At 45.9% G+C, this 25211-nt stretch overlaps 1 protein-coding gene across 1 annotated transcript in view; it reads right to left on the reverse strand.

Annotated features, from left to right (window-relative positions):
- COL22A1 (collagen type XXII alpha 1 chain) overlaps positions 1-25211 on the reverse strand; it is a gene marked incomplete at both ends in the record, with an annotated part of 202859 nt that overhangs the window by 160702 nt on the left and 16946 nt on the right. The window lies entirely within an intron of this gene.

A 25211-nucleotide genomic window follows, 5' to 3' on the forward strand; every position in this document is an offset into this window, starting at 1 on the left:
TGACATGGTGCACTGCCCAAACTTTTCAGAAAGGACAGCTCCTAGTCTGGAAAACCTCCTTGAGTTTGTTCAAGCAGAAATCAGAGTTAAATATGACTAAAACTTTGAAGAATATTCACCCTTAAAGACAAGCTTCAAAAAGTCATGAAAATACCCAGCCTTTCTCAGCCATTTCTCATGCTCCCAATTAGTGTCAACACAATTGCAGATAAATGCTTTTCCACAGAGAACTATGTATCCACCTCCTTCCTGCCAAACCTTTGAAATAACTTCTGGTTTTGCTTTCTTTTCCCAAATCAGTAGGTTATTGCACACTTGTAAACAATGGGGACAGGCAGCTCAAGGAATCAGTTTAATGAGAAGAACTGTTAGAGATATTTGGCCTGTATAGGTCCAATATAATAATAATAATAATAATAATAATAATAACAACTACTATAAAAATAGTAACAATAGCAACGACAACAGCAACAATAAATATATATAATTATAATATTGGACTTGTTAGAGCAGGTCCAGAGAAATCCATAAGGATGATCTGAGGCCTGGAGCACCTCTCCTATAAAGACAGACTGAGAGAGGTGGGGTTGTTCAGCCTGAAGAAGGGAAAGTTCCAGGAAGACCTTATAGCACCTTCCACTAATTAAAAGGGGCTTATAAAAAAGGATAGTGATAGGACAATCTCTTCTTGCCTCTTAAAGAACCGTAGCCTCCCTTTTGCCTTTATTTTACAAACATCCTGTGCTCCTTCTGGCTCCTCCCTGCCTGCCTGCATCTAAGGCATAGTCAGCAAGGGAAAGAAAATTATTGCAATTCTCACTTTCCAGCCACAGAATAATCCACAGAGGCTCATACTTTACCATCCCAGTTATTATCATGGTTCCGTGTGTCCAAAGGAGCAGAGTGCTGGACTGACAGCACATCCATAAGTCCCAAGGAGACACCAGGTCTCATTGCTACACCCAGCACTGCATTGTTGGGAAGGCAAGAAAAAAGCTGTCCTTCTCCTTTGGAGCCTTTCTATGAAACCCCTGATATAGGTGAACATTTTAGTGCCAGAGTGTTTCTGCCTGTTCCTTCTGCTACCACCACGCAAAACTCTGAGCAAATACTTGTGATGCTCAGAGGATTTGCAGCAATGAGCATCCACTGCAAATGGCAGAGACAGTAACAAAATCTGCACTGCAGCTAAGGGTCTGCTAATTTGTAAATCTTTATGGATTTACAGAAGAGAAAATACAGCTGACTGACCTGAGTTTTCAGCCTCTGCTCCTTGTTACATCCTCTGCTTGCAGTTGCCTTTAAATACGTATTATTTAAAACTTATTTATTGTCTTCAACTTTATATACTATTCTGTCAATCATTTGTTTTATCCAAAATTTTTATCAGCACAGATTTTGCATTCATATCCATGGGGTTCATGGAAATTTTTAATAGCACCAGCAGTGCTATATTTCCCTTTAGAGTTGCACTACGAATGATGGCTGAATTTCCACTGACATCTGCTACATGAGATCAGTCAGCTTTTAATCCACTGTAGAGTGCTACTTTTTAATGCAAATGCAATTCAATACATAGTAACAATGCCTAAGAAACACTGTACTTTATTAAAGAACAAATGTACTTTATCAAGGTAGTTACCATATCAACCAAACTGTAACTCCACAGAAGAAAATTAGTTTTGTTAGCGATGACCTCCTTCTCATAAAATTATAATTCTTGATTAGGGATACATAATAATTCCCATTCTGTAATATTTTATTCACTGGCTTCAACATCAAATATTACTTTTTTTGTGAGTGAGATCAGGAAAATTGCTTTATAACTATACATATGGACCATTTTTCAATTTTTAACAGCCTTACATTATCATCATTTCAAAGGCCCATAATTAGAGGGACTAGGAAGCTCTAAGTATGTAAATTTGCAGATGACACCAAGCTGAGTGATGCTGCTGACACTCCTGAAGGATGGAGCCATCCAGAACAAGCTCAAGAAGTGGCTCATGGAAATCTAATCAGGTTTAACAAGACCAGGTGCTGGTGCTGCATTTGGGTTGGGGCTGGGGAATGAAGGGACTGAGAGCAGCCTTGCCCAGAAGGACTTGGGGGTGCAGGTGGGTGAGAGGCTGGACAGGAGCTGGCCGTGTGCACTGGCAGCCCATAAACCAATCATGTCCTTTGTTTGTACAAGCTTCTTGTTGAAGGAAGCTTTTCTGAAAGGAATTTAACTGCAGATAACACTCTTTCCTGAAACCAGATCACACTGAGATCTGTTTGATGAGGAGGGACTTAAACCTCACTTTTAAACATCATTTCTTAGAACCTTCCCTATGAAAAGAATCCCAAAGATCTCAAACATTTTAAAAGCAAGAGACAATATGTCTTACAGAGTACATGTTCTGGAAAGAGACATGTCAGAAGAAGATCTTGACTCAGGAACATTCACTAGCACTAAAATAGTATTAATAACCTATTATCAATAAAATGTAATGATAGGGCTGTGAGTTTGGAAAAGAAGAATGATCTGGTCATTTAAGTCTCTTTTCCTCCAAGCTGTTTCAAAAGCAAATTAAGGAAATAGGACAGAAAACAAAGGGAAAAACAAAAGAGAATGAGAAAGGAGTGGAGAGAAACACAGGGCAGGGAGGAGAGGAGGAGAGGAGAAGGGGAGGAGGGGAAGGAAGGAAGGAAGGAAGGAAGGAAGGAAGGAAGGAAGGAAGGAAGGAAGGAAGGAAGGAAGGAAGGAAGGAAGGAAGGAAGGAAGGAAGGAAGGAAGGAAGGAAGGAAGGAAGGAAGGAAGGAAGGAAGGAAGGAAGGAAGGAAGGAAGGAAGGAAGGGAGGAAGGGAGGAAGGGAGGAAGGGAGGAAGGGAGGAAGGGAGGGAGGGAGGGAGGGAGGGAGGGGAGGGAGGGGAGGGAGGGGAGGAAGGTAGGTAATGGCAGTATTGTGTTTGTTGTAGCAATTCCTGGCCAGGAATGGTGTGATTCTGCTGCCCCTTAGGGCTTTCTGTAGAGAAACCTTCCCTGTAAAGTGACAAACACAAATCCCCATTGCCAGCACTCCATCCTTGTGTCCATAGGACTCTGCTGAAACAGTTTCTTAATTTTCATTTTAATTCTTTCAAGAATAAGCAAGCCCTCAGCTGCCAAGGGCTCCTCTGGGGACTTGTGTATAATGAATGCTGAACATGTGTAGCTGTCAGGTTCCACAAGAATAAAGTAGAGAGGTGAAAATAGAAACACAAGAAGGTTAAAGCAAACATTATTTATTACCATGGTTTTTTGGTTGTTTTTTTTTTCCTTTCCAGACTGAGAATTTCAGGATTCCAGAATCTCAGCAGCACCCAGTGCAGTGACAGAGATTCAGACACACCCTGTATCTCCATCATTATTCCATTCCCACAAGAGAAATTATCCAGTTTCTTTCAAAAGGTGGGATTCTCCCAACCTAAACATTTGAGTTGTCTCATCCCCTTGCAATGAAGTTTAGCCCCTTGTAATTCTATCCATGGATAAGGCAATACAGGGCAAATGCAGGCTTCCCTAAAAGTTGTCTCCCAAAACTTGAGACCAGACAGCCTGGTAAGAAAGAGGGATTTGGGGTAAGGGGTGGGTGGGTTTCATATTTTTATGGAGATAGTATTGCAAATTTTTTCTATGTTGAAATAATTTTTCCCATTGAAGATTGCACTTAAAGGGGAAGGGACCTGGTGAGAAATTTTTTCTTAAAGTCAAGAATATTTCATGAAAGTAGTTTCTCAGAGGAGCTTTCTCAGAGCCCATCAGCTCTGTTCTTTAATTATGCAGGTGGTTCTCTGTGCAGCAGTTCCTCCAGCACATTTAATTCCCTGCAGTCAGTTGATGACTCCTATATATAGTACTACCTTTATTTGTTCTTTTCTTTTCTTTTATAAAACATTGCACATAGACCACTTTATAGCCTCAAGATTTAAGGGTTTTTTTTCCCCACTCTTTTAAAAATGCTTCTTTTAAAAGAATACCTCCACTCTCTGCCCATATTCACTGAATATTTTTTGGCGAATGTTTGTTGTCAGATATTCTTTCCCTGCAAGTGAACCAATCCATAAAGTGCCACCCACCATGGAAACAAATTTATAAGGAAAAATGTGGTGGTTTTTTCCAGCTACAGTGGCAGGCGGCCCTGGCAGTGTAATGAGCCTGCAATAGTGTCTGTACTAACATTATAATTTGTATCAAGGTGTAGGTACAACAGAGCATCACAGCAATTATATGATTACACCTTGCAGTATAATGCCTTGTGTAACTCTCTCTTCCTTTCTGAAATCACACTGAATCTTCACACTGTGGATTTTGAAGTCCCTCAGTGCCAGGAAAATCACCTGTTTGTGGCTGCTGAAGCCAAGGTCGATTCTGCCTTTTTTCCTTCAAATAATGCCTACATTGATGATGGATGAGGTTTCCATATTTGGTGTCACATGAAGGCTCTCTGTCACCTCAGTGACAGAATCAGAGCATCATGGAATGCTTTGGGCTGGAAGGGACCTTAAAGATCCTCTGTTTCCAATCCCTCTGCCATGGCCAAGGACACCTTTCACAAGACCAAGTTCCTCAGGGCCCCATCCAACCCGGTCTTGAACACTTCCAGGGATCCAGCATCCGCAGCTTCTCTGGCCAACATGTTCCAGTGCCTCACCCTCCTCACAGTGAAGAATTTCTTCGTGATATTTAACCTAAACCTGCCCTCCTCCAATTTAAAACCATTACCCTTTACCTATCACTACATGCCCTTGTCAAAAATCCCTGTCCAGCTCTCTTGTAGAGCTCATAAATGCTCATGATGAAATGCAAAGGGCATAGTAAACCCTCCCCACAACACAGCTTACAGGCTGAGCAAACACATCCACAGCCCACCCTATTTCTCATAATATCCTAAGGCTGTCACATTTTTCCATTAAAACATTATTCTGAAAATGCACCAGCACCCAGCTGAACTGCTCCCCAGGCTCCCCTGTCTGCTGAGAAATTCCCAAGTGATTTCAGTGAGACTGTGGATATCTGTGTCCACAGGGGTCCCTCCCCTTTTCCAGCACAGTAGCCAGAAAAAGTGAATCTCTGTGTGACTGCACATTCAGTGCTGGCACTGCTCAGCAGATGGTGTGTTCCACACAGAGAGTAAGCAGAATTACTACAGGGTATTATACCCCAGAGAGTTCTCATGCAACACACATTTAAGGTCCCAGGCAAGAGGACACTCTTCTTTGAAAGGCTCTTTCTACAGAATGGAGAAACAGGGCTCCTTCAAAGAGCAATTCAGAGTAGAAACCCAATTTAGGTGCCCTGATGTAGCCCCGAAAAAGCTACTCTCTTCCCATTGTTTGTAAGGGAAACCTAGGAACACATGGTTCCCAAATTAGACATCTATCAAAGGCACCAGAGTCACATCCATCCAATTAAAACAAGCATGGTTGGGTGCATTCCTGGGCACCGAGGCCAAGGCATGTTCAAGCCCATATCTATGCTAGCAAATGGTCTTAGCCTCCAAAACGAGATGGCTGCTGACAATGAACACTCCCTGGCATGTTGGAAGTACCCATCTGGGCCCTAGAAATGTTCCAGTGGAGCATCGGTTCGCCTGGGGCGAAACGTGCCAGAGCCCAGGGCAGATGAGCGCATTCCACTGCCCAGGAATGCTTCTGGCCACGTTTATGGTAACTGGTTTAGATACAGCCCATAAATATCATCCTTTGCTAAGAGTTCTCTGATGCAAATCAAAAGGACCCTCTTGAGCAAAAATGCTAATTGATTTTATGGTCACAGGTGACCAATTTTTTAATGCATTCAGTGCAAATGGGAAAGTTGGAAGGGGGGTTGAGTGCACAGCCAATAAGTACTGTATCCTATTTAAATAGGGACAACAGGAATGCAGGGAGTTCTGGCATTTGCAAAGCACTTGAAGTCCTTTTGAAGATGAAAAACTAAAATTAAAAATATTCTTCTCCTACTCTTTTATTCATGTCCTGCTTCACTTATACTGGAGCTGATCAGAGAGATTTGAAAAATACTGTTTTCCCCACAATGTGGTAGGCTGTGCTGGGCATTTATACCATCTTCTCACCCTGGATCCAAGCATCTCTCTCTTCTCCTTTTGTCACCATCAATTGCTTTTTTATTTCTCATTTCTCTGTCCCGTGCTCTGGATCTTGATTCCAAAAGGGAGAATGTTGCTACAGGCACTCATATCCCAACAGCACACAAGGAGTGACAACTACACTGCCCCACCAGCACAGGGAGCCCTTTACAGCCCCATCTCCAGGCTGACTCCATACTCTAATCCTTAGCTCAGCTTCAGATGCCCTTTAAAATTTCCTAGAGATGTTCCTGAATCTTGGTGAGGACTCATCTTTCCAAAGGATACCTGCACTGCAGGATGCTCAGAGAACCTCTCCCTCTCTGATGCACCCACACAAATGCAAGAAACTCATAGTATGACTGGTGGCAGAAGTATATTGTCAAAAGGACTGATGCAATTAGCACCGTTTAAGTGAGCAGCATACAGAATTAATTTGCACATGCTCCCACAGGGAATAAGTGGCACTCTGGGAACTACAAAAATAGCATCAGGCCTTGGCACTTCCAAGCTAATTTGTTTGTGTCTGCCCCTAAACAAATACAGAGACTGTGTGCCAAGGAGCTTGTCGGCAAACAGCACAAGGTTTTGAGGAAAGCAATTAGCAGCTACTCTCCATCCAGTCCAGGAGCTGATTGCTGCTCTGGGGCACAAGTCCACCTCACTCTCTATTTTGAGAAAAGGGTGAAGCTTCACCATGCAAAGTGTCCTTGATCCTAGTGAGCTACAGGGTTTCTCCTGAGTGGCCAATCATTGCCTTAGCAGAGAAATTGCCATGAGCATGTCTTCATGCTGATGATATAAAATATTTAAGAAGATGGCAGTATGGAGATGAGCTGGAGCACATCCTCCAGGAGCCACCAGCCACAACAAGAAGCCCTTCCTCAGTGGCTGCTCTATTGGCACAGATGGAACATGTCACTCCTGACCCAGCTGCTGGGCTCTTTGGCACAATTTTAGGTGTGTTTGCTGCCTGTACCCCAGAGGCTGGTGAGAACAGGGTGCTGCAAGGCTAAAAATGTTTCCTGCTTGGCCTTGTGTCCCAGAGAAAGAGCAAAGATCAAAGGTTCTGCTCACTTGGCTGTGGGGAGACAAAGCCACCCCACCTGCCAAAGCGAGGATCCCAGGAGTGTAGAAAGAAGAGATCAGCACACAGGGCCTCTCTAGGGGTGCAGATGGGAATGAGTAGTCTGTGGATGGGACAGGAAGCACTCCAGGTAGATTGTCTCACCTGCCAACCAACTCAAAGCTGCAGAACTGCCAAGCATCAAAAATTTCCATCACTCTCTGTCCCCTTCTCACTCATTAAGTTCTAGAAAATAAAGTTTTTATTTTCTGGGATTTTGCACCACTGGATTTGGATCAGTTCCAATATCCACCAGTGTAATGAACAATGAGATTTCTGTGGTGTTTAAGAAGACCCGAGCTAAAACATCTGTGCTTTTTACTTAAAAACTTACAAAGATTAAAACTACTCATGCAAATGTTGGATGTAGAAACAGGAGAAACATTTCACTAACACAAGCAGACCCCTCTTACTTTTTTTCCTGTGCCATTAAACAAGTAATATGGAAGCAAAATTCTGCCAGCAGCAAATTTCACAACAGGAAGCTGGTAGCAACAGTAGCAAAAAATGCTAAATCTCTTAAAGCAATGGCTGGTTTTAGGATGGACTCAAGTGTTGTAAAATGCTATTAACACAAGAGAGGTGTTTGGTTTTTTAATTTGGTTTTTAAAATAGAAATTCTGTGTTAGTCCTGTAATTGAAATCACTGGGATGATTAAAAATAAACTCGGTGTGAAGTTCCAGTAGGTTGGTTCTCACTGAATAGGAACATTACAGTATTTCTGCTATAAAACTCCATCAATCTCACTTGCACTCGGCATTCACAGAAGGCACATTCCCCAGATGAGCCCAATGGAGCAGTGCAGCTACAGATCTGCTGAAGCCATCAGTTTCAACTGCTGGTTGGAGAGACAAGACAGTCTGTCCATTATCCTCCTACATGCCACAACATGGAGACAAGAGCGTGGAGTCTCCTCATCTGAGCACTGCCAGAAAGCTGAGATGTCAAGGCACAGTTTATAATTGATTTTTTAAAAAAAGCAAATCCTGGGCAGACTGCAAATGTTATTTTATTTGTTAAATTTCTGTAAAAGCAATTACTTGTCCAGAATAATAACGAGAAATCCAGGTAAGGTGTTCTGTTCCCTCACAGTAGTTCCAAAAGTGAATTAATTAGAAGCAACTTGTTTCAAAGCTCATGGCTTCTCAGCTGATCAATAAATATACACTAGCTGTTCTCAAATAACTTCCAAGAGAGAAATATAGCTCAAGGACAAGTTTAAGAGGGACTCTGACTGCCATTACTCTTCTGGTGTAATTATACAACTGCAAATTGAACAGTATCTTCTTCCATGCGGGTATTTTTGGGGGCTGCTGTAACTGTGGCTTTGGGACTCTGACCAGCAGCAGTATAAATATATCATAAGAGCGAAGCAAAGAAATTTCTGTATAAATACTAGACATGACTCTGTCTAAGAGTTTGGTTTTGTGGTTTTGTCTTGTAAAGAATTGTAACATCACCTTTGCAAAGTGGAGAGGGTTTAAGAAAAATAAGTGACTTTGGTTTCTTCTTAGAAGAAACCAGGTAAAAATAACATCCTGGCTGAAGGATGCTATTTTATGGATGCACCTCAGCAAACTCAGAAGTTTGTCTGGTTGCTGTCCACATCCTGCCACTACCTGCATATGGCCTTTCCTGGGCAGGACATGGAACTGGCTCCACAGAAGCAGAAGGAAGTGGCGGGCATGTGACAGCCCCAAGACCAGCTGGAGAAAGCAATGGGATACTTCTGTGGTGGTACAGCTCTTCAGAAGAGATCCTTTAAGAGCAAGCCATCCATCTGATAATCTTCATGGGGATAAACCTTGGGGACACCAATGGAAACAGCATAAGGATTATTGATCATGTGGGAAAAAAGGGCTTGTCCCAGATTGGGTGCCACCACAAGCTGCTGGCTCTCAGAGCTCTGTCTCTGCCTTGCAGGGTGCTACAGAGTCCAGCAGAAAAGAGACCTTACTCAAAATGAGTGGGGGATGGCAGAAGCAAGCCCAGTGTCTGCTTATCTGCCTGCAAAGGGTTTAAACAGACCATTCATATCTGTAAAGGTTTTTAGAGATTTAAAGACCTTTTGGAGACTCTCTGGGTTTTTAGCTTGCAAATACACCTAAAATAGCCAGGTTGAAAGCACTGAGTTCACTTCTGACTTAAATTTTGAAAGATAACTTCAGTCCAATATTAATTTTATCCAAACAGCTTCATCCACTTGCCAGTTCCAAACATGCCACCAGACCCAAATTTTCTAAGGAAGTTTGCATAAGATCTGGGTGCTTGTTTCCCATGAGCAATTCAGCAATCTCTCTTTTGAAGCCTAAAAGCAGCCAAAAAAAAAAAAAAAGCAACTAACAGGAAGTGCTTTTGAGGGCATCTGCCCCCTCCACACTCTGCTAAACAAAGAATGTGACAAGTGGAGCCTGGAAAACAAGGGTTTGTGAGCAATAAATCAAAGCAGGCACAACCTGGGCTGTGTTACTCAAGCCAGGTGCACATAGTTCAAATGCCAATTTCCCCTTTCTTTCCCCCGACAGAGTTTTCCCTGCTCAAAAATGTCAAACTCTCATTTTTTAAGGCGGTCTGAGAAGATATTTCAGACAAGAACACTGTGCAAGAAGGGGAAAGGGTGAGAATCAAACCAGACGACAAAAAAGAAATTAATCAAGAGGCAGAAAGCACATGGGTATCAATCAGCAGCTACAGCCTTGCCACTTCTGGGTACTGAGATCTTAATTCCCCACTAAAAGCTTATCTGTGCCAGAAAAGCCCCCATTTATCAAGCCCTCTGCACTAATAAAGGGCTGCCACACTGTGCAATACACCTGTGCTGCCTTATTCATGTACCTGGAATCTAATTGTGCTATTGTTGTGCCAGTCTGCCAGCAGCAGAACCCAAGCCTCCCCACAGACATGCCAGGATGAGTTAATGCTGTAAAACTTTCAGCTACATGGCCACAAAAGGCACATCCCAGTGTGAGACAATCTGTGCTTCCAGAGGACCTGCAAAGTCAGCCCAGTGGTACCTGTCCCCATTGTCCCTCTCCAGGGAGCAGAGCACTCTGACTCTCTGAAGGGGAACATGGTTTGCATTGATTTTTTAAAACATATTAAGAAATTGATGTTTCAAACCAAAACCAGAACTTCTCCCCTTCAAAAAAACCCCCAAGTTCAAAATAAAGTATTTTAATAGCTTCAAAGATTTTTTTCCCAATCCTTCTCCATGATCAAAAACTCATCTAAATTGGTTTTGCCCAGAAGTTTTGATCTTGATGAATTAGCATTTTCCCTGTGACAGGCATGTAATTAAGAGGTCCCAAATCAATTCTGAGAGGTTTCTTTTCCTACAAAATATAATGTCTGCTAGCCCATGCACCTAGGGGTATATGATGTGGGAGGTGGATAATTTTACCTGATGCCAGTTAGGAATGAGAGATTTGGAACTGACATTTAAATCTGAAATAAAATGTTGCAGGCAGAAGTACAGTGTATTAGCTTGAAAGCTTCCGATGAGTCCTGAAGGACAACATTCAGCATCGTGCTCATTGTGCATGCTCTTCTCCAGCCTGAGAAGGAAAACGGTTTCAGAAAACCTCTTGTGGCCTCAGAAAGGAAATTTGCTGTATTGTATCAGATGCCTCAGCAGCAGTTCAGCAAGTGGTCTGTAGTAAAACTGATCCCCACAAGGTGTTTTTGCAGGGTGATTTCACATTTTAAAGCACATCCAACAGATTTGGGTTTTTTAAATTTTTTTTATTTACACATCCCTAATTTTATCCAAGGACCTCTGAAACCTGTTGTCATGGGTTAGCAAAGCATAGTCTTGGAAGTGATGTTCTTGCCAAGGGGTGCTTACAGCTTCCTCTGGGACCTGACAGAACCTATCAGCTGGCCAGTTTGAATATGGACAATCTTTTAAGCCACTTAAAGTTGCGCCTCTGTGATCCACATTTAAGAATAGACAAACCCCCGCCCCCAAGCTCTCTCTCGTTTCCGGCGCTGGCACAGGTGGCTGCGGGCCCCGAGTGGGGGCCAGCGGGCCCGGCCAGGCCCTGCTTGGGCCAGGCCGGGCCGGGCCACGGCCATCCTGGAGCCGATGGACCTGTTCCACCTGCAGACCCCCCCCCCACGCCAGCCCTGCTCTGTGCAGACGGGCAGCTCCCCCCTCCAGTGCGGCCAAGATTCAGCTGAAGCTGCACCGCTGTCCGGCAAAGACTAGGATATCCATATGTCTCTGCACACAAAGAGAGACCAGCCAGGAGGGCTCACAAGCACCCAGTAAAGGACAGGGCAATCAGCTTTGGTTTTACCAGGGAGGACTACAGAAAATCAACCCTGCAGAGTCATTCCCACTTGCCCATAAGGTCCAGAAGTTAGACATCTGTGCAACTACTGAGCAATCAGAGCTGTTATTTCACCCAGATCACAGCATCTGTCCCTCAAGGAAGATGGAAAAATGACATCTCAGCTTTACTTCTTGGAGAAGTTGCCTATTTAACAAGGTTTGACTTGCAGTTATATGTTACCCATGCAGAGGGAGAGCTGGAAGAGGAGCTAATGCTATCATAGGAACTGCAATCCTAAGGAAGTTTCCAGCTGCCTTTTGCAGCTGGGATTCCTCCCCTCTTAAATAGAGATTTGAGCCTTAAGAGAATGTGGTGAAGGCTTGTGCAAGTTTATCTGACCTGGCTTGCAGAGGTACTGACTTGGGGAATGGATATTTTAGGTGCTGACCTGAAGAAGAAATTGTTTCTAGGTGAGGATCATGGGAGAGTGAGTTTGTGCTTGCAGAAGTGTATCAGGGCACATGCTGGGCTGACACTTTCTGTGTGAAGGAAGGAACAGTGAAGTCTGCTGCAAGAAAATGGCTAGACACATTAAAGCTTTTCATTAGAAATTTCTGATAAGATTATAAATATTCTGTATAATTGCCATTAGATAGAGTGGCCAAAAGCCTGAAGTGGCAAAAGACCGTAAGTTCATTATAAAGATTATGAAGAACACACATGAGAGGGGAATGCAGAAGATGGAAAAACAGAGCTGAGGAAGTTAATCCATTTCTTAGAAGAATCTTTTAATAACTCTAAAACCCACTTCACAAGTCCCAGTGTGGACCAGATGGCCCCTTGCCACCTTCTCCCCCAGGGCAATGGAAATGGGATCCATCAGCTCAGCAAATACCCCGGTGAACAAAGGCCCCACTGCCAAGATTTGCTGGCACCAGCACCATTCCCACACATCACCCCACAGCCCCTCCAGGGAGCAGGGCTGCCTTTGACACGTTTAGCCCAAGTGTCCCTGCTTGGCACCAGCACCCAGAGCTTTGTGCTTTTCCCCTCCCCATTTCCCCCTGAGTCTTTGGGAGGCCTGGGCTGCCTGAGCCATCCAGGGGGTTCCCTCGCACACTGAGCCGACCTTATTGTGCTCTGCCCCAGTGAGCACAACTAATAACCACAGTTTGCCTCCTTTAATTGAGGCTCTGAATAACTGGGAGCAAGTACCCAACCCCTCCAACAAAGGCAGAGCTCCCCTCGCTGCAGAGCACAGCTGCCACTCATGCTGGTCTGCGCTAGGATGTCACAAAAGCTGAGCTATTTTGCACAGAAAGCAACTATCACAAAACCCAGCTATGAGCAAATGGAGGCCAGCGTGAATTCCAGGAAAGTCCCCATGGCAGAGAGCACGTCCAGCCCTCCATGCCCCACGCTTGCTGAGCACCAGAAGCTTGCTGAAATTATTTTGCCCCACAACAGGTTTTTCTAAGAGGCTGCGGAAGCCCAGAGGAATGACATGCATGCTGGTGATGAAAATTACCACAGAGGGTGTTTTTCAGCTCAGAATACAAAACAGATTGGCTTTTCTGCAGCACTGGTAAGAAAAATACTAATTAGTACAAAGTATGGTGATAGGCCAACTCTCTTGCTTAGTTGGTCATTCATTAAAGTGAAATTAATCTGGATTTAGATCAATGTAAATGAGTGAGGAATGTAGCTGGGTGTTTTGTTTTGTGTACACCCATTTGCTGCTGTTGCCGATCACAAAGAAACAAAGCTAAAAGCACAGCACAGGATGCCTGAAAGTCAGCTCTATCCCTAATGACCAAGGCCTGCTGTCAATCAGATGTGTCCTGTTACAGCTGTGAGCCCCCAAAACTCATTCTGAGGATGTGAAGCCATTCAGGTGAACAGAGATAAATCTAGACAAAGCTCACACAGAAGTAAAAGCAGGAAACAGGAAAGGCAGCTTGCCTCAAGTTCCCCATGTGGGGGGAACAGGACAGCCTTGGTTTGGTAAGCAGCGAGAAATCTTCATATATAATACAAGAAATCTGGAGAGGAACTCTTTACAGGATCAGGTAGTGACAGGTCAAAGGGAAATGACTTCAAACTGAAAAAGAGTAGATTGAGATTAGATATGAGGATTAGGAAGAAATTCTTTATTATAAACGTGATGAGGCCCTGGCATAGGTTGCCCAGAAAACCTTTGGATGCCCCATCCCTGGAAGTTTCAAGGCCGGGTGAGATGGGGCTTTGAGCAACCTGATCTAGTCAAAGTTGTCTCTGGCCATAGCAGGAGCTTAGAACTAGATGATTTTTTTTAACTTCCCCTCCAACCCAAACTATTCAGTGATTCTACGACTCTGTGATCACATTCTTTGCTTTGGCCATGAGGTCAGACCTTCATTATTTCACTGAGCTTCTCATCCTAGCAACATTTTAGATGAGATTTCCCAGGTAACTGTACCAAACCCCAAATCCACATAGAAAAAAAACCACCACAAAGAATGTAATTTGCCTAAGAAGTACTTACAAACCTAATGGCTGTGCCACTACACAAAAAATGGCAGCACCATTTATGACTAGCTGAGGAAACTCCCACCCACTCCAAAATAGTGTAGTATGGACCAATGCTTCCACATTCACACATCCCATCGCCTTTACCATGCTCAGCACTTTCATATTTCTATACAAACCAAACTCATTCTTTGGCCAGAAGGGCAGGAAGGCAGAGCCAAACTATTCTCCCTATTCCCATCCACCCAAAATTGGGATGCCACATTCCCACTGCCCATTAGGGAAAGGTTCCTGGCCTGGGACCCTGCTATTCCCTGAACCATGTCAGGTCATTGTTTAGAAAGAGCTCATTAGCACAGAGTGAACCCATCCCACTGAGTGTCCTATGGGCTGCAGTGGGACAGTGCCAGGGCCCAGGACTTTTACTGGCAGTGGTGTGGCTTCCAAGGGCCTGTGCTGACACAGGACATCCCTCTGGGTGGCATTTCTCCTGGCTGCACTGTGCGTGCACACGAAGAGTTGGGCCCTCCATCACTGCTGCTCAGCACAAGCATCCACAGAGATAGCTGGGGTATTCAAAGGGGTTCCCTCCATCCCAGAGCTCCAGTGGAGATATCCAGAACCAGCAGGGATTTGGTTGAGTTACTCAAGTACTGATTATAGAGTTGCTGGAACGTGTCCAGAGAAGGGCAACGAAGCTGGGGAAGCGTCTGGAGCACAAGTCTGATAAAAAGCAACTGAGGGATCTGGGGGTGTTCAGCCTGGAGAAAAGTAGGCTCAAGGGGGACCTTCTCACTTTCTATAATTCCCTGAAAGGAGGTTGTAGCCAGGTGGGGGTGGGTCTTTTCTCCCAAGTAACAAGCAAGAGGACAAGAGGAAATGGCCTCAAATTGCACCAGGAATTGGATATTAGGAAAAATTTCTTCACTGAAAGGATGGTCAAGCATTGGAACAGGCTTCTGAGGGAAATGGTGGAATCATCGCCCCTTGAAGTGCACAAAAAATGTGTAGATGTGGCACTGAGGGACATGGTTTAGTGGTGGCCATGGCAGTGATGGGTTAAGAGTTGAACTCAATGATTTTAGAGGTCTTTTCTCACCTTAATGTACCAGTGGTCACTTGTAACTCTGGTAGTTTCAACTTTGCAGGATGTTGCCTTAAGCTCATAGCAGTGGCTGTCATGGCCAGAATGCCTTCCAGGTGACAGTGACTCCATCTTACAAAGGTCCACACAGGGGCATTTCTTTGACCAGGACATGCTTTTATACGGTCTTACAGAAAGAGGGAATTTTCATATGAGATAAGAAGTAAGATGAGGAAACCCGGACTCCTTTCAAAGTTAGGCTTGATCCATTTTGGATCTGTTTTTTTCCTAGCCATCCACTAGCCATCACATCATTAGCTTCTCGAAGAACTGACTGTCTTTATAATGATCCAAGGTCAGCTTGTCTTGAATTGTTCCCCCACTGCCTCTCTGGGAAGCAGATGAGTTAGGGAGAGTGATATGGACCCAGTGCTCCTGCTGGGAAATTGAGAACATGCTCCCTGCAGTGATCACCACCATCAGTGTCTAACCCCTTTTCCTGGAAAGTGCTGGAGAGGTGGTGTTGTTTTCTGTGCCCATAACTGACTTGGGATTAGTTACTGAGAAACAGCTTGGCAGCCTTCCAGGCCTCCACACAAGAAAATCACTCTATTGCCTTATGGCCAAACAAAGTTTACAGTCTCTCTCTAATCACCTCCACTGGAGCCATTTGCCTTCTAATCAAAGGCCACATTTTCCATTTTATTTTTCTTCCCATCTTCCACCCATGCCAGGACCAAGATGCTGCAAACATTCCTATATGTGTAGACACTTAGAGATTAAAATATTCCTCCTCCAAGATCTGAAAGCTCAGTCTAATAGAGAGGTTCTGGTGGATTTTCTGCTGGAAAAATCACAAGGAAAATATATTGGTGATCTCTCAACAAAGCTGTTTTTCCATCTCTCTGCCAGACTCACAAATTTTACTGCTACAGAAAACTATGACCAATGTCAAGGCCTCTTGCACACGACATCAGACATCTCATATTCCACAGCAATATCTGCAATATCTGCTTGTTTAGAAAAGAATCTTTCCTTTTTCAGAAGAAAATGATGTTAAAGCCAGCAGTTTGAGGCTGAGATGAACAAGACCTCATCTCTTACAGAGGCATCAGCCTGCATTTTAAAGAAGCCAGAGCACACTCTACCAGCCCCATAGGTGATATTTTTTCAGGGACTAACTATGCTCAGTTAGCAAAAAATGAATCTTACATGCCCCTTAGAAGCACATTCTAGTTTCCACTTTTGCCTTACTGAAGGGATTCAGACAATCAGTGCAACAAATTTTAACACTGATGATGTGCCCTCTATTTCCACATTTCCATATGTCTCCAAGGCAAGATAGGTACTGATGGTCATATCTCCTCATATATTCTTCCACAGGTGGTTTGGGAGTTTTGATCATTACCAATGCCAGTGTTTTATGTGGCATGTATTGTCTTCGTCAGTGCAAGGTTACGCAGAAGTCCAAATAAAAGAGTAATTTAAAGGTAAGATTCAGTGTCATGTTTCTCTTGACATCTTGCACAAATCCTGAGCAAGCCCAAGTTTCCATCACACGGTATCTGCCCAGACAAAAATAAAGCTCCACATGTGCATCCAATCTACTGTTTGCATTAACTTCTTTATACATGTACATAGGACATCAACCTGTGGGAGCGAGTCCAGAGGAAGCCACTGAGTTGATTAGAGGGATGGAGCATCTCTCCTATGAGTAAAGTTGGAGAGAATTGGGATTATTCAGGAGGTAAAGAGAAGGCTTTGGGGTGACCCAATTGCAGCCTTTTTATAGCTGAGAGATGGAGAAAGAATTCAAATGGAAAGGTAGTAGATTTAGATTAGATATTAGAAAAAAGTTGTTTTACTCTAAAGGTGGCGAAGCGCTGGGACAGGCTGACCAGAGAGGTTTTGGATGCCCCATCCCTGTCAGAGTTCAAGGCCAGGCTGGATGGAGCTGTGAGCAACCTGATCCAGTGAAAGGTATCCTTGTCCATGGCAGGAGGTTGGAAAGAGATGATCTTTAATGTCCCTTCCAACCCATTCTATAATTCTATAATAAACTTCTAAATGTAATTTCTTTTGAGTTAATGTTGCCATGGTGTACCTTACTAGAACCACTCCCTGAGCTGGCCCATTTTAACCAAGAGGATCTACCTCCCACAGCTGGAGTTCATCACTTTGTGCTCCACCTTCATTAAAAAGAGCTGCCATAGCAGAATGAATGAACCCAGCAGGAAAGGTTAAATGCTGCTTGGCAGAATCACAGGGGAGTAAGCACTGTGTTGTTTTCCTTGGTGAAACATCAACCATTTCTTCATGCTATCACCCTAGCACAGCTCCTCCTTGCCTACAAACACAGAAGTGTAGGGAGAATCAAACTCTGCATCCAGCCTGGAATTCCAGATGAAAGTGAAATAAAAAGCTCAGCCCAAGAGCAGGAAAGCACACAGACAATGTTTTCTCTTTACTGGCTTCAGCTGCTTTTTCATGGGTCCCACCAACCCTAGGAAAATCATCAACATGTCAAAAAAAAACCCCAAACCATCAAAAACCCAACAAAACAACAGAAGTTACTATATAATTATAGATTCATTGCAGATATATGTCTACACTTTCCACTTTCCATTCAAAATTATATAATTAAACATCTACTGATTCAATGAAAACTCAGTGTGTACTATTCTGAAATTAGGACACTCACCTCCCCCCATGGGAGCACAGATCCACCCAGCATGAATAGCATGTTTATCCACCCCTGTGGTTTCCATTCCCTAGATTTAATTTGTGTTAACCAAGAGAAATCCACTCAATTCCCTTTCAGTTATATATATATATGGATGTGTGTGCATATACATACATTAAAAAAAAAGTGGATGCTATAAAAAGAACTGGGTCCAGAAGAGAATAAAGGATATTCCAAAAAAATATCCTGTACTACAAAAGAGGCTTATTTAAAGGATGGATTGTGGGGGATGCCTGATACCATGGGAGTCGTAGAGTCCCCCATCAGTGACCATTCTTCACCAGAAATCCACAATAAGATGAGCAGCCAGCCCCTTCCACTTAGTGACTTGATCAACACTTCACCCCCTGCTCAGTTTGAATCCATCCAGTCACAGGAAAAAAGTCACAAGCCCCTGGGACAAAGCAGATGAAGGGGAGAGGGCCCTTGGTGCCTTCAGTCCCACTGTGTTCTGCTGGCAGCAGGTTACTTGGAATGCTATTCTATAATGAGGGGTGGTGGGGGAAGAAAAAACACAGACAAAACAACCTCTGTGACTATGAACTTATTGACATCAATTTCCTTGGCATTACTCCCTCTCACTCCACCACAGAGTTCCGGGTAGAAAACACTTTTCCTGAAAAGCTGTTCTTCTCCTGTGCATTTTGTGGTGAAGGGGAGACAATTATTGAGAAGAAAAAAGGAAAGAACAGAAGATGAAAGGGTCAGCCTCGCACAATTACAGCCTCAAGTGCTCCTGCACCATTCCTGAACTGCACCAACATAGCTTCAGCCTGGCACCACACTGGAGGTGCCTGTCAGGCAGCAGTGGGAAAGATGTGAGAAGAAACACCATCCAGAAACCTACAGAGCCAGCCCAGGTCCATCTTTAGAGCTGGGCTGTGCTGAGTGCACTAAGAAGGCATAGGGACACCCCTGACCCCACCCCTGCCCCCAGCAGTAAAACCTCCACATACAGCCAGCAGTGAGGAACCATCTCCTAAGAGCTTCTACGTTTGTTTCACATACCTTCCCTGCTGGTAGGACAGGAGGAGTTCTTTTAGGACAAGAGGCTGGATCTCTACAGCCCAATGTGCATCTCGTTATACTGGAGTGCACCAAACCTCTCATGGAAAACCTTCTGAGCTCCCCACAAGGAAGGGATTTGCACCACGTGTAAGTCTGTTCAGCCAAGGTTTATTTCTGAGGTCTTTTACTGCCCTGCTGTGTGAGCTTAAGAAAACCATTGGATTCACGAGAAATAACTCAGAATGTATGAAAACAGTTTTACAAAGTCGTGACAAGTCAGTCTAATAGTTTCTCAGATGTTTCGTTAATTAAACATCTATTATCTTGAGCAATACTAGTTTGTGGAAAATAATTAGCAGCGAGATGTTACTGAGCATAAACACAGAGGAGTGAAACTACTCTATGCTCTAAAATAGAAATTAATGCTAAACAACCTTCTCTGGGATCTGAACAAGGAAGGAATATTCTTGACCCTGTGAGACTAAAAGATGTTTTTCAAAATTTCAGTAGTACCTAACATTTTATGGTCAAGGCATAGGCCCATGGGAATCAAAGTAAAAAGCTGAGAGACTTTTCTTTATTACAGGGCCTCTAGAACAAATAAAAATAACAACCTCCAAAGCCAAATTACTTATAATCAACTCAAAAATAACTTGCAGAGATGAATGTAGTGGCAGGGTGTAGCAACCCATCCACTAATTCCATTTATTTAGAGTTCCTATGCTGTTTTTTTGTGCTGTCAGCAAGCACACAGGACAGTATTTTTAACTAAATAATAGTATGCAAAAGGATTTATGATGAAAAAAAAATCCCACCCACTGGGATAAACTCCTAATTATAGATGATAAAAATCCTTGATTCTGAGCCAGTCATACATTAAAGAGATTCCTGGGTACCATCTTACATTGCGTGAAGCCACAGTGTCTTACAGCTTGTAAAGCTGTGAGCACGTAAATACTCAGCTGGTGATAAATACATTATAAATATAATACTAGCCAAGGAAATTAATACTGCAGGATATTATCAAGGTCACTACAAAGAACAGTTTATCAAGCAGGTAAATTAGACAGGCATCTGCTTCTGTGCTTGCTAATAGGAATCAGAACAGCCAGTGTAAATGATGTTGAATTTTTGAAAGATTTGCAGTTCTGCAAATGTTATACTTGTCTTTAAACAACTTTGTTAAAAATCAACAGGTATGACCCACTATTCCAGCACACAGCTCTGATCACTTGGAGGAATAGTTAGCAGATACTTCCCTGAATAAACTAACACAGTAAATTTTCCAGTACATTTTGCTTTATTTCGTGAGTATTATACATTAACAATTTAACTAATACTCATATCCTATTCATTACAAGGATAACGATGATTTCCTTCTATTTTTATAGAACTTTGTTACCCTTTTCATTAGAGCCATGAGCTCTAATAGAGCCACAGGTGTAGAAGTGGGGTTATTTGTCTGGAATGGGAGTGATGATTGCAGGTTGTCAATAAGATCATCTAGAGATTATGGCCAACATCTGCCCTGTAGCAAAACTCTTGGCTCTGGACATGCCCAAAATATATAGGGAAATACGATGTCGGGAATTGAAAAAAAATGGATATCCAGTTTCCTAGTCAAGACACCTAAGTGACCTTTCCAAAGTGCCTGATCTGTGCAGTGTGCTGCACCAGAGAGCATTGAGACTGAGTTTCAGGAGTCTGTGACTCAAAGGCTGGTCTGGATCACTTCAGTCCCCTGGGGATTGTTAGTCCTGAGCACATCCCCTCTCTACCATGAGCCTTCTTATATGTGTTATGTTTATATACGAGTCAAAATATCCGAGACAAGCCATGCTGTATTCCATCAGACAAGCCCTGTTCAGCAATAACAAAACTATCTCTACATTGTCAACACTCTATTCAGCAGAAATCTATCTCCATACCAGCCACTGTGAAAAAAATTAACTCCATCCCAGCCAAAACCAGCACACTACTGCAGAGGGGCCATTCACATGAACACTTCTGCAAATGGCACCCAGAGTGAATTCAATAAAAATTTGAATTATAGAATCATAGAATGGTTTGGTTTGGAAGGGACCTAAAGGATCATTCAGTTCCAAACTTGCCACAGGCAGGGATACCTTCTGCTAGACCAGGGTGCTCAAAGTCCTGTTCCACTGGAACCTGCTCCAGTGCCTTACCACCCTAAAAGAGTTTCTTCCTACTATTTAATCTAAATTTAATCTCTTCCAGTTTAAAGCCATTTCCATTTTTTCTACCAGATAATAATCAGATAAGAAAGACTGTTTAATTACCTTAACCCATACTCAGAACTCCACTGGCTCAAAGTCATTTACCAGCTTTCCAATCCCATCCATAGCAGGATGAATTTATCCCAGCAGTTCTTCCACTGGGTTTGTTTACCAGGTCCTCCAAGTGAATTTTTATAAAGCTTGTCTCTATGGGAAGACAACCAGGATGCACCAGCAACATGGTTTTGGTTAACATGTGAGCTGGTCTGAGCTGGCATCCTTCCCATTTTTATCCCCCAAATTGGGGGAATAAAGTATAGTTTGGTTTGGGGTCCGACTTTGTTACAGTGATGTTGGGAAAGATGAAACAGGAAAGCCTTATAAATATGATTGCCTGACAAAAGATTTTGGGAATATGAAAACTATAAGCGACATCGAAATGAAAGCCACCTTTGAGATACCAAGTCTTAGTTACTGAACAACTGGAAAACAATGGTATGGCCAACTGAATGTAATCCCCTCTTGATTGAACAATACCCTCTGCTTGCAGGCAGGTCCAAGGGTCAGAGCAGACCCTACTAGCTCAGCAGAAGGGGTCCAAAGAGTAGTTTTAGAAGTTAAGATGTAACACTCTATGGTAATATAAGAACTCTTATAGGCTGTATGTAAATGCTATAGGATTTGTATCTTGTATTAGATTGGTTAGTGACAATTAGAATATTCAGTACAGAAGATGATTTATTGTATTGTAACCAGGACTTCAGACACTTCTTTCACTACACTCTTACTATACACTCTTACTGTAGACTCTTACTATTCTCTCTTTGCTTACCCGCGTACTCTCTTGCTCTCTTGGGCCTGCTCAGAGCTGCCAGCTGCAGCTCTAAGCAGTGCCTCTGTACCCACGCCCTTCGCAATAAACCGCATGTTCCAAGACCTGACTACAGAGATCTCCGTCACCACCCGTCTCCCCCGACCATCCGACCGTCCCGACCGAGCACCCCCCTGTTCCTACAGTCTGGCGCCCATCGTGATTGCCGAACCCCCCAAGAACCTTCAGTCTGGCGCACAACGTGATTGAAGGCTCGGTTCAGCTTTCTCCATCTGTGGGAGACTTCTCCATGGACGGTAACTAAAAGACCAGTTATAGCCTTCTAGAACGTGTCGTGAGCACGGCATACCGTTGCTGCGCATCGTAAAAGCCGGAGCTCTATAATTCTGCCGAGGCAGCCCTCGAGCACGGGTATTACCTGGAGCTCTTGGAGGGAATTGCCTGGCAGTCCTCGAGCACAGGCGGCCACTGCTGCGCAGCGGCTACCTGGAGCTCTGTGAGGAAGTTTGCCGTGGCACCCCTCGAGCACGGACACGCTGCTAAGCAGTGCCGACCGGAGCTCTAAGGAGGGACCCTGCCGCGTACCCCGAGCACAGGCGAGTAGTGCTCAGCACCGCCCGCACTGGAGCTCTTAGTGTGACCCACCCGTGAGGTCCTGAGCACGGAAAGCCGTTGCCACGCGACGCCTAAAACCGGAGCTCTGAGAGAGGACCCAAAAGCAGCGTCCTGAGCGCCGAGTGGAGTGCCTGGCCAGCCCCCCACGACGGACCCCTGAGCAAGGACACTGCTCCTACGACATCTAAGTGAGTATCATACTGGTCTGATAATGGGACAAATGCACTCTGCCCATGACAGAGATCTCTATAAGCAACTTAAGCATTTACTAAGCTCTAGTTCAAGACAATTACCTAAACAGGAGCTAAAAAACCTCTTAGAATGGACTCTGATTAATTTCCCAAATGCTGACCGTTCAGCCGTCTTTACAAGAGACTTCTGGGACACAGTTGGGGTTAAGCTCTTTAATAATATTTCCTACCGGGATATGGCTGCCGCGCAGCTGCTCCCAGCTTGCAGAGCGCTGGTGGAGCTGTTTGCTGCGAAGGCGCCGCCCGCAGCAGTCACCCCGGCGAGCCCGGCTCCTGCTGCGAGCCCGGCTCCTGCTGCGAGCCCGGCTCCTGCTGCGAGCCCGGCTCCTGCTGCGAGCCCGGCTCCTGCTGCGAGCCCGGCTCCTGCTGCGAGCCCGGCTCCTGCTGCGAGCCCGGCTCCTGCTGCGAGCCCGCCCCTTGCCGCCGCGAGCCTGCAATGGGGCACGGCCCCCGCCTCTCCGCCGGACCCCGCGGCTCCAGTACCCGCGGTCCGGCTGACTCGCGCCGCCCCGCCCCCCGCGCTCGCGGTCCCGGCACCCGTTGCCCCGGCCCCAGCCACCCCTCCGGACCCTACGGCCCCTCCCACCATCCCCGCCCCCGCCATCCCGCTCATCCCCGCTGTCCCGGCTCCCGCCCTCGGTTCCAGCGTCTTCGCGGCCCCGCCCCTCGCTTCTATCACCCCGTCCGCCAGCGTCTCCGCGACCCCGCCCCTTGCCCCTGCCCCCACGTGCCCCCCCGCTGCTGCCGTCATTGTTACCCCACCCCCCACTGCTGGCATATTCGTAGCCCCGCCCCCCGGCGATACCCCGGCGGGGGCGGCGGCCACCCCCCTGCTACCTACGGGTGCTACCGCTCCCCCAGCCGCGCCGGTTATGGCCGTGGCTGCCATTATAGCCGGCCCCCCGCAAAGCCAAGCGGCGACCCCTCTTCCAGCCCCCCAGGTCCCCCTTGCCGCCACCGACACGGCGCCGGTGGTAGCTAATAGCCCATCCGCGTCCGTCGCTGCTGCGTCTTCACAGTCTCCTGCCGCTCCCGAACCACCAGTACCGACAGCGCCTGTCACGACCGCGCTGGGGCCCCCGGTGCCCCCTGTGCACGTTGCCGCGGGAACCCTGCCCCCTCACCCTACCGTTCAAGCGCACACAGCACGCCCCGAGCTGTCCCCCGGCCCCGCGGCAGCACAGACGCCTATGTCTACTCCCGTCCCTGCTGGCATTCCTGCGCAATCCCCCGATCCCGGCACACCATCGCTCGCGCTGGAACGCGGAGCGCCCCAGCCCCGCGAGCCACTTGCTGCTGGTGCCGCAGCGTCTGCACGGATGACTGCAGCCCCCTCCGTGCCTGCCGCTGTCCCAGCCCCGTCTCCCGGCACCGCCGCTCCGGCAGCGTCGTTCCTGCCCGCCGCACCACCACCCACCCCAGCCCAGCCTACAAGCTCCCAGCGGCAGCACGCCGTGATCCAGCCGCCGGCCCTCCTGCCTCCCGCCGCCCCGAGATCATCTCCTGCCGACAGAGCAGCTCTGCCGCCGCCGCCCGCCTCCGTGGCCCCAGACCGCACCCTGCTGTATCCACCGCAGCCTCCCGCTTCTCAGCTGCCAAATAGTGCAGTCCCACCGCCACCGGCATCCATGATCGTCCCATCGCCCCCTCCCTCGACCGCGGCCGCAGCCCCAGCCCCTGGTTCTGCAGTCCTGCCATCTCCCGCTCTCCCCGAACCGCCCGCCACACGGACTGCCGCCATCACAGCCTGCCACGTTGCCCTGATGACGCAACCCACGCATGCGCAATTGCTGCAACTCCCGGACCAGCGATATCACTCCGCTCACACTCCTCCAACCGCAGCACCGCTCCCGGGACCAGCCGCACATCTTCCCGCGGCCCCGCCGCCTGCCCCCCTGCCTCCGCCTGCCCCCCTGCCTCCGCCGCCGCATCCCGGAGCCAACCCAAGCAGCACCGAATCACGCCCGCACTCCCTCGAACACCCAGCCGCGCTATCGCCCTCCGCGCTCCTGGCACCGAATGGGACTACTTTGTATCACCAATCGATCGCACTGCCACAGCCAGGCACACAAGCCGTGCAACGAGGAGGGGGAGGGTGGAATATGACACCTGCTTTTATAAATACAGGACAGACTGAGAACTATTTTGCCCCTGCAAATGCCAACACCTTAATCCCAATACAAAACAATTCCGAAAAAGAATTAAGTCTGTTCCCAAACAGGTTCACTGTCCCCCCAGTGTTTGGGACAGACTCCGCAACCCATAGAGAAAAAGCGAGTTCTCAGAGTTTGTCAGCGCTACCTTCTGAATCAAAAAATCCTCCAAAGTGCTCAGATTATGCTCAATTAACAGATTGGCATGAAATAAGACTCCAAATCTATAAAGATGAAAGTCTTAGTCTATTAGCTAAGCCTGTGATAGC

Source organism: Coloeus monedula (genome assembly GCF_965178545.1).
Source record: "Coloeus monedula genome assembly, chromosome: 1".
NCBI lineage: Eukaryota > Metazoa > Chordata > Aves > Passeriformes > Corvidae > Coloeus > Coloeus monedula.